We start from the raw sequence: 10,565 nt of genomic DNA, 5'->3' as shown, positions 1-10,565 counted from the left end.
TTGGATGTCCACCTTGACTCTTTAACATCATCAGGACCTTTCATGGGGGAATGAAGGGCACCGTAGTTTTTGATGGCTCAACATCAGATCCCTTTGACATCGGATTCCAAAATACTTCCTGTATGGAGAATTAGTGCAGCGAAATCGCCCCAGAGGGAGACCACAGCTGCGATACAAGGAGATCTGCAAGCGGGATCTGAAGGCCTTATGAATGGACCTCAACAGTGTGTAAGGGATGGTCACTCTCGAATTGGCCTTCTCAGCCACACTACATGCTGTTCCAAGTCCTCCATACAGAGCACGTTACCATAGTCTCTTGAGACTGAACGCTGCCTAATCAATCAATCACCCACGGGCAAAACACAAAACAAGACATGAAAATGAAAAAAGGGTGCTGAGGTTTTTAATCCAGTGGAAGTCACTCCCCTGATAGAAGGCACTGTCCCCTTTCAGAAGAGGGAAGGAGACAGTTTTCAGTGATGCCCCTCCATCTTGCAGACCACTTCAGATCTGCTGTTAAGTGTGAGTTGGGTAGCTGAGCTTGGTGTGGTGGCAATGGAGAATGAGGACAGCACAGGAGAAAGAAAATTAAGGTAGGGAAGCAGCCTCATTTCTCCTTCCACCAGCAAGATGATCCTTACTGGACACAAGCCTGCGTATTCCAAAGATCAAAAATGCAGCTTGATAAAAGCTTCACTTTATCTTCCACAAACTACCTCTGATACTAAAGGGTGGCAATTAAAAACAATATGTCTCCATGGCTTCTGGCCACATCCTGATGAAAACATAGCCAGGATGTTAACCCTGAAAATCGGGTTGATTCTCCGGCAGAGGCAGCAGACTAAGACACGCGACAACCAGCTGTGTAGAATGCCAATTATTTATTAAATTACACAGCTAGGGCCCAATCTCTTAAAAGCAGAGAGGAGCCCCGAAACAAGGGTGCATGGATGTTTTATAGGGATACACACAAAGGGCCGTAAACAGTTAGATTCTGATTGGTGTCCTGAACCTGAAACTTTGGATCTCTATGGCCATTGGCCCTAAATGTTCTGTGGGTCTGACTTATTGGCTATACTTGAATGTGCATATGATACGCATGCCCCCTTGGCCTTAAGGTTATGAATTACTCAGATGGCGACTATGTGTCTGATTTGACAGTACCCAGATATTCGTTTTATCTCTGTCGTTTTGTTTATTGTTACATCTCGTATATGGCCTTCAAGTAACAGCTCTTCCCTTGGTGTCAAAATGGAAGTGCCTTAGCTTCCTCCCTTCGCATACCAAGGGTGCCAATTATCTCCTTAATTGCCCTCTGAGCAGGCCTGTTGTTTTGGGAAGTGAAAGTATTGTGTTCTGTTCCTTGGGGCGATATCTCTCAGCTAGCAGATGGAAGGCCATTGAGGCACTATGTGTTTTGATATGCAAGGGTGTGTTTGTAAAGTTAGCACCCTGGTGTGATTGTGGCAAGAGTCAGGAGAAGAGATCCAAGTCAGGGTCAGTCTACGGTAAAAGCAGTTTCTAATACAGATCCATTCGGATACAGATACATTCAGATACATAAAGTTACACAAGTATGCGTGTGCCAGACGTTACAATAATTAAGTTGTATTGAAACTAAATACAATTGCTGCGTTGTGGAAGAAGCACTGGGAATAAAAGTGGTGCATGGAGTGAGATATAATAATAATAAAATGCTTATTTGTTAACCCTAGAATGGGCAGCCTTCACTCCCCCCTTTTTAAATTCTGACAACAATAAGATGGCGGAATTTAAACTCTAAACCACAAATTGCAGAAGCAACAAGTAAAGACATAACAGATTTTGAAAGGATGAAATTGGAAAAGCCAGGAAGCCAGGACTGGTAAAAAGCAGTTGCAAAACCATATGTTTTCACAGAGAGTAAACTTAGAAATAATACAAGCAGTTAAACTTTAAAACAAAAGCACAATTCCCATCAGGATGATACATATGCAAGGAAAAGAAATCCTATCATTTTTATTACAGCACTAAATTTCTTTGCTCTATGGTGTAACGGCGAAGATCTTCCAACCTCTGTCTGTTTTCCATCCACTGGGGGGGGGCAGCGATCCCTTCAACCTTTTTTTTTTCTGCAAATGAGAAACTCCAAGCAAATAGTTAAGCTAATCTTCCCCAACCCCCCCTTGGAAATCTCCTTTGTCAATCTTAAAAGTACTGTAGTTCCTTTTCAGAAACATTTCAGTGTGTGAGTAAGTATTTTCAACAAATTTTCATGCAGATAGTACAGTTTCAATTGTCCAGATGTTCAAGAACACAGATTATCAAGTAATGCAGTAATTTTCACATGTGTGTCTAAGGAATTCCCACAGAAAGTGCCTATGTAACAATCCTGGGAAAACAAGCAGGCCATTCCTGGTATGAAATCAGCCCCCCTTGTCTCTCCAGCTCCCACTTTGTGCATCTGGAGAAGCAAGGAGGGGGGTCTGAACGTTCCCGGCAATTCTGCTTGCTATCTCTTATCTACTAACCTAACCTATTCTATCTTCAAATTCTCTTTCTTTGCATTTCTCTTGCACTTCATCACCGCCAATCATACCTCTCTTTCCTCTTCTCCTACTGTCCTGAAGTCCCTATTTCTCCAAAGTTCCCCAAAAACAGGCAACACCCTAAAAGCACAGTGGGAGTCTGTAAAAAATTATTTTCCCGGCCCTGGGCCAATGTGAGGGCACGGGTGAAGTCTCAGGTGGAAGGGCTTGTGCCTCAACCATATGAGTCTACTTTTAGGCAAATGGTGGCAGAAGGGTGGCAGAGTTCAAACACATACTCAGAATGAGTCGTGGCTTCAGGCTAACCAGAAGTAAAGTCAGAGGCCCCCCCCCCTTTTGCTCCAGCACCGGACTGTTACCTGCACTCCCATAGAAAATCAGCATGCCTCCTTTATGAGAAAGACAGCAGCTGCCACAGCTTGTAACCATGAGCGCCAGCCCTTGGTCACTATGTCCAACTTTTGAGAGATAAGCTACAGGCCTTCGCCAGTTGCCAATCATCTGCATGGGAACTCCCAGTGCCATGCTGTCTCACTCATGAACAAATAAGTGGCTGTTCTGTGTCAGGCAGCCCGTTCTGGGGCAGAGGGTAGCCTCTGCTTTAGGAGCTGGAAAGCCTTCATCATGCATGGAGTCTCTTCCCACTCTGTCCCTTAGCCTTTTAAGTGCCTCATAGAGAGAGGATGCCCAAACAGGAAAATTTGAAATCCAGATATATATTTATTTCAGAATCCCACTATACCTAGAAATGTACACCAGCCCCATTTAGTATCTGGGAGGGGGACTTGGGAAATAGAAGGAAAAAAAAAATCCAGATAACTCACCTCTGTGGTTTCAACTTGCGCTTCCCAACTCTGAAGCCTTCCTTTCTCAAACACGTACTCTGCCAACAATCCACATACTGCATCTTCCATTGTCCTGCATGTTTTCTGTGGGATTCCATAGTCAGCAATTCCCCTAGTGTCTTTTGTGTGTGTGTGTGTGTGTGTGTGTGATTCTGTTTTTTTTTTTTCTTTCCTGATTGCTGGAGGTGAAGTCAAGAAACCTGCCTCCTCCGGGCTGTACTGTTGGTGTGGCTCCCCCCCCCTTCTGAGGCTGCTGAAGAAGGGGGGAGGGGAAGTTCCCATGTCTCTCCTGTTACTGAATCTGGCAAGTTTTTTTTTTTTTTTTTGGTCTCGCTTGCTTTGTCTTTCTCTGTTTCCTTATCTTTGTTAGGACCTGCCACTAAAACTTTATACTTGCAGGCCGGTGGGTGGGGGGACTACATAATCCATAGAACCATACAGGATGTTGTTGGTCTCAGAGGGACTAACTTTAAGTTTCCCTTGTATCTTTTCGGGCTAGGCTGATAATGAAGCAAAACAGCCTACTATCTCAGATGATTTTCCTTCCCCCCCTTTGTTGCATCCTCTGCCAGAAACTGCAGTAGGCAAAATTTGAGTGCATAATTTGATCTTGCGTCTCTTTTTGAGCCCGGACCTTCTTCCCACGAGTCCCCTCCAATTATTTAGTACACAGCGTAGGAGCGTCCCCCGAGTTTGCTGTGCCTTACCAGCGCAGGAACCACCCATATTGGTGATTCGTGCCTAGTAAGAATCTTATTGCCCGGCCGGGTCTCCCTTCTAGAGCGCCTGGGGCAATCACTCTCCACTCTCAAGCCTCGATGAGCTGTCACACATTCCTCCGTTCGTATCACTCACAAGCCCTGTTCACTGCCCACTTGCGTTCACCTTTCAAGCGTCACGGGCCGGAGCCTCGGCAAGCAGGTGGGGCGTCTTGGCAGTGAAGGGTGGCTATCAAACGCTGTTTCCCAGGCCTCACGGGATTACCGTCTTTCAGGAGTCTCCCGTATCTTATGGTTCACGAAGAGCACCTTTTCTGGAAGCTCACCGTGGAGGGCGAGTGGCGGGAGTCAAAGGTCCGGGACCCAGTGTCTGTGCCTCACGTTGAGGAGTAGTTAACTCACCGGAGTTTCCCGGCCAACGCACCAAATGTTAACCCTGAAAATCGGGTTGATTCTCCGGCAGAGGCAGCAGACTAAGACACGCGACAACCAGCTGTATAGAATGCCAATTATTTATTAAATTACACAGCTAGGGCCCAATCTCTTAAAAGCAGAGAGGAGCCCCGAAACAAGGGTGCATGGATGTTTTATAGGGATACACACAAAGGGCCGTAAACAGTTAGATTCTGATTGGTGTCCTGAACCTGAAACTTTGGATCTCTATGGCCATTGGCCCTAAATGTTCTGTGGGTCTGACTTATTGGCTATACTTGAATGTGCATATGATACGCATGCCCCCTTGGCCTTAAGGTTATGAATTACTCAGATGGCGACTATGTGTCTGATTTGACAGTACCCAGATATTCGTTTTATCTCTGTCGTTTTGTTTATTGTTACATCTCGTATATGGCCTTCAAGTAACAGCTCTTCCCTTGGTGTCAAAATGGAAGTGCCTTAGCTTCCTCCCTTCGCATACCAAGGGTGCCAATTATCTCCTTAATTGCCCTCTGAGCAGGCCTGTTGTTTTGGGAAGTGAAAGTATTGTGTTCTGTTCCTTGGGGCGATATCTCTCAGCTAGCAGATGGAAGGCCATTGAGGCACTATGTGTTTTGATATGCAAGGGTGTGTTTGTAAAGTTAGCACCCTGGTGTGATTGTGGCAAGAGTCAGGAGAAGAGATCCAAGTCAGGGTCAGTCTACGGTAAAAGCAGTTTCTAATACAGATCCATTCGGATACAGATACATTCAGATACATAAAGTTACACAAGTATGCGTGTGCCAGACGTTACAATAATTAAGTTGTATTGAAACTAAATACAATTGCTGCGTTGTGGAAGAAGCAATGGGAATAAAAGTGGTGCATGGAGTGAGATATAATAATAATAAAATGCTTATTTGTTAACCCTAGAATGGGCAGCCTTCACTATGTATTAATGGCCCATTCTAGTTTCACCGAAAGACTTAGTCTTCATACTGACCAATAATATGTCAGCTGGCATATTATTGCCATTGCTGGCAATAATATGCTAGCAATTGGTTGTGTCACTTCAGCTACAAGTCCGAACAGAATTTTAAGAACCGGAGAATCATAGAATAATAGAGTATTGGTTTGAAAGGAAAGGAATATTGATTTTGCTGCTTTTTGAACCCTAAATTCAAGATAGCAACCCACTTGGGTCTCAAAATAATTTTTTTGAAAAAGCAGAGCAAAGTTAGAAAGAAATTCTGTAGATAGTAGACTTTGTATTAAGGAAATAGAGAAGCAAATTAGGGTTGTATATTGCCTTGTAGCAGTTTTAAATTTTTTTTAATTCAAGGAGCATTGTTAAAATAATGCAAAATCCTCATGTTTTGGCGGGTAGTGCGGGAATAACTGGTCGTCACGGTGTTTCCCTTTGGTAATATTCATTAAGCAAACAGTGTGTTAGTGCTGACAGTTCCTGCGGATTGTGCGATTACAGGGCTGAAGGCAACTGATGCGCTGGAACCCTTTCGGACCAAAAGTCATTAAATGAGATGGCTGGAGGTCCGGGGTGTTTTTAATGAAGCCTTGCAGGTTCCTTCGGTCGGTAGACAGCTGGAACCTGGGGACTGGGACTCGCCCATTGGCATATAAGGAATTATTTGGTGTTATTTCCCCGCACTACTGCAGGCCCCCTCAATTTGGATTTGGTGTTATTTGGTTTAAAGGAATTTGGTTTTGGCTAATAAAGTGTGGCCCATATTTAATACCAAATGTTCGTTGTCTGCGTCTTCATTTCGGGGCTTGGGGGAGCAAACAGAGGAAGGATTCTTTAGCCTTTCACGTTGTTTAAACTTCCAGTTGCTAACGAAAGAAAAAATTGCTTACCTGTAGATGTTGTTTAAAATTAACTTTTTTTTCTTTGCCACCTATCAATAGCCCATCCCCACTTATGAATAAAACTGACCTGGCAATAATATGCTAGCAATTGGTTGTATCACTTCAGCTACAAGTCCTAACAGAATTGTAAGAATCAGAGAATCTTAGAATAATAGAGTATTTGTTTGAAAGGAAAGGAATATTGATTTTGCTGGTGTCTGAACCCTAAATTCAAGATAGCAACCCACTTGGGTCTCAAAATAATTTTTTTGAAAAAGCAGAGAAAAGTTAGAGAGAAATTCTGTAGATAGTAGACTTTGTATTAAGGAAATAGAGAAGCTAATTAGGGTTGTATATTGCCTAGTAGCAGTTTTAAATTTTTTTTAATTCAAGGAGCATTGTTAAAATAATGCAAAAGTCTGTTGACCAAAGCAACCTTCTACACACCAAACTTGTGTAATGTAACATTTTCACATGACCTTTTCAGAAGATTTTGAGAAGAATTTTCAAGTGTTATGCCAGTCACTTCACAGTCCTAAGGGTTTTACAGTAGTCAGAAAGTAATGAGTAACTAACACTCTTTACAACATTTACTCACACAAATTACTTTGGGGGAGGAGGGTTACAACAACATCCATAACAATCTACCTTAAAAACAACTTTCCAAGTACCCAACAGAACAATAAACAATTGAACTGCTGAATAGCTCAGTGAGAGATGGCGCACCACCCCGAACCGACCCGTTTCTTTCCGTGCTTCCCTTGTAATGGACGGGAAGGTGGACCAAGGGCAATGAATTGTGGGAGTTGTAGTCTAAACCTTTTGGAGTGCCCCTGCCACCCCCTTCTTGAAGCAAACTGTTATACTCAAGCCACTGACATGCTGCCCTTTTCGCCTTCACTGAACGGATCCTCAGGGTTCAAGGAGAAAGAGGAGCGGCTGACTTTCCGCAGGGCGTTGGCTTGTCTCTCTATGACAGCCCCGTGGATTTCGCCCTCAGCGCTCTCAGTTCAATTTGAGAGCTTTCTCTCCCAGAGGATTTACACATAGAGGCACATCACACCCGTGTACACAGAAGACAGGGGAAGATCTCAAGTTTGACATCCCTAAAAGCCATTTAAAGTTGGCCAGGTGAACTTTCTTCACCCCTGACAGCCAGCCAGCCAGCCATGACAGGACAACAAGAAAAGCCGGAAAAGCTGCCAAATTCCCACCCACCCAGGATGACCCGAGCAAGTCCCGTCCCTAGAAATCCTGCCACGCCACCCCAAACCGACCCATTTCTCTCCGCGCTTCCCTTGCAATGGGTGGGAACGAGGGCGGGAAGGCAGGACGGACAAACGGGGCTTGTCTCTCCCTCCCCACCCAGGTGCAAGGCAGTGCTTCACCAGGCGAGGACGGGGACCTGAGAGACCCTTTCCTTCCACCCAATCCACACTCGGTGCTCCCCTAAGAGAGGAAGGCGAGACGTGGCAGGCAGAAAGAGCTGGAGTGGCTGGCGGTGGCGGTACCAGATCCACTGCCAGCACCACAGCTGCAGCAGGTTTGGTTTGCTCCAGCGCCCCCCTACCGCCCCCTTCTGTTCCGCCGCCCTCACACCACCCCTTTTCGTTCTACCGCCCCCCTGAAAAATGAAATCACCCCCTGGGGGGCATTATCGCCCACGTTAAGAACCACTGAACTAAGTAATATAGATGTTAATAATGTTTACAAGAATGAACGTCCACACAAAGATTGCATTCATCTGTGGCACATGAGGCTAGGACGTCCAAATTATAAAACATTACGCAAAACAATAGAGAACTCATTTGGAGCTAATGTTAAAAATTGTGACAAATATGTTGATCGTCAAACATGTAGAGCAAATGTGCACCAATTAGAAAGTCTAGTAATATCATGGCGAACATGAGGAAAAAGCCTTCGATAATGTCAACTGGGATTTCATGCTATCATTACTGGAGAGAATGGGCCTTCAAGGAACATATCTACAAACAATCAAGGCAATATATACTAAGCAAGTAGCCAAGATAAAAGTGAATGGCAACCTAACTGGAAATATACAGATCGAACAAGGACCGAGACAGGGCTGCCCACTATCCCCCCCTATTATTTATTTTAACATTGGAAATACTTAACAGACAGATCAGGAATAACGAAGCGATTAAAGGACTTAGAATTGGGGGAGAATTCAAGTTACAAGCGTATGTGGACGATTAAGTCATAATATTAGAAAATCCTTTGGAAAATCTTGAAGGATTGTTGGAAGTTATAGAAGAATTTGGTCAAAAAACAAAATTTATGACAAAAAACATAAAGCAAGAAGATGTCGAAAAATTAGCACAAAACTCCAATTTTGAGGCGGTGAAAAAAATTAAATATCTAGGGGTGATCATCATCCAAAAAATCATTCAATTTAATGAAAGAAAACTACTTAGCAATGCAGAAAGAAATTCAGAAAAATCTGGAGGAATGGAGCAAACTACAGCTTTCAGTTATGGGAAGACTATCGAGAATAAATATGGTGATTTTACCTAAACTTCTATTTCTATTTTCAAATCTCCCAATACTACTGAATTTTAAATATTTCAAGGGCTTGGATAGACTAATTAATTAACTGCGTTAATCAGGAAGGCACAACAACGGTTGTATTTTCTAAGGATTCTTAGAAAGCAACAATTGACTGAGAGTTTGTTAATCACCTTCTATCGGAGTTCGATTGAGAGCATATTATCCTACTGTCTCTGTGTATGGTTCACGAGCTGCACAGTGGCAGAGAAAAAGGCAATTCAAGGGGTGATTAAGACGGCCCAAAACATCATTGGCTGTTCACTCCTCTCTTTGGAAGAATTGTATAAGAACAGATGTAAGAGGAAGATATCTAACATACTGAAAGACTCCTCTCATCCGGGATATCAGCTCTTTAAACTATTACCATCAGGAAGGAGATTCAGGGTATTGAAAGCAAGGACAAGCAGATTCAAGAACAGTTTTTACCCAAGTGCAGTATTGAGTTTAAATGCGGGGCCATAGGTTTTTGGTGGAATTTTAATTGCTGAGAAAAAATGGGGTATCTATATTTGGATGGTGAAAGTTGTGTATATTTTAACTTTTTTTGTAGTATTGTCCAGTTTTACCTTGGGGAAGAGCACCTCATTTCGTTGCACCCACTTGTGAGCGCAATGACAAATAAATTTCTTATGTCTTATGACTAACATCAAATTTCCTTTGGAAACACAAGAGGCCAAGAATAAAACTTGAACTACTATAAGACTTGAAAGAAACGGGGGAGAGGGTTTGCCGAATTGGCTACTATATTATAAGGCCTGTGCGATGACTTGGATTAAAGAATGGATAACTTTAGAAAATCAAAGACTTATGAAAGTAGAGGGACATGATTTAAAGATGGGATGGCATGCATATGTATGGTACGGGAGACACAAGGAACACTCTGAGTTTGGAGAACATATCATCAGGAACGCCTTAGGGATGGGATGGCAGAAATTCCAAGCACAAATTTATGAGAACATCCCATTGTGGGTGGCACCGATAGAAGCATTTACATTAAAAACCCTGAACCAGAAAGGAATGTTAACCACATACGGAAATCTGTTAACCAAAGACCTGAAGATAAAAGACAAACAAGAGCTTGAAAAAATGGGTGTAGCTGTTGATTGGTGGTCAATGGTAAAATTAGAATCAAGATACAAAAAAAAAATAGGACTGTGGGTTTTTTCGAGGGCAAAGTCCAGGTGGACAGACTGTGGATATACACGGATGAAAGAATAATTAAGAAAATGTACACATACTTATTAGAATATGATTTAGAGGATGAGAGGGTGAAAGAGACAATGGTAAAATGGGCACAAAATTTTGGGTACAATGTGGATCTTGATGATTGGACTAAGATGTGGAAACAAAGCTATAAGATGTTTAAACCAGTAAATTTAAGAGAAAATATACTCAAAATGTTCTACAGATGGTATTACACACCTGTAAGACTAGCAAAAATGTCAGAGGGTAACAGCAATATATGTTGGAAGTGTAAAAAAAAATGCAGGAACTTATTATCATATGTGGTTTACATGTGAAAAGGTCAACATTTATTGGACACAGGTATGGGATTTAGCAAAAGAAATTATTCAGCAGAAGTTAGATATAAAACCTGAAATGGCCTTACTGAATGTCATTTCAGG

General features: G+C 42.8%; 1 long non-coding RNA gene across 1 annotated transcript; it reads right to left on the bottom strand.

The window, feature by feature from the left end:
• Positions 1-866: 866 nt before the first annotated feature.
• On the bottom strand, positions 867-5,437 carry LOC144584857 (uncharacterized). Its single transcript, XR_013539326.1, has 2 exons — positions 3,353-5,437; positions 867-2,111 (listed from the first exon to the last, which is right to left on the bottom strand). It is a non-coding gene; the product is annotated as an uncharacterized LOC144584857 (long non-coding RNA).
• Between the last annotated feature and the right edge of the window lie 5,128 nt (positions 5,438-10,565).

The sequence above is a fragment of the Pogona vitticeps genome, chromosome 15, assembly GCF_051106095.1.
Source record: "Pogona vitticeps strain Pit_001003342236 chromosome 15, PviZW2.1, whole genome shotgun sequence".
In the NCBI taxonomy this organism is placed as follows: Eukaryota; Metazoa; Chordata; class Lepidosauria; order Squamata; family Agamidae; genus Pogona; species Pogona vitticeps.
This window is presented reverse-complemented; position numbering and strand designations above follow the sequence as displayed.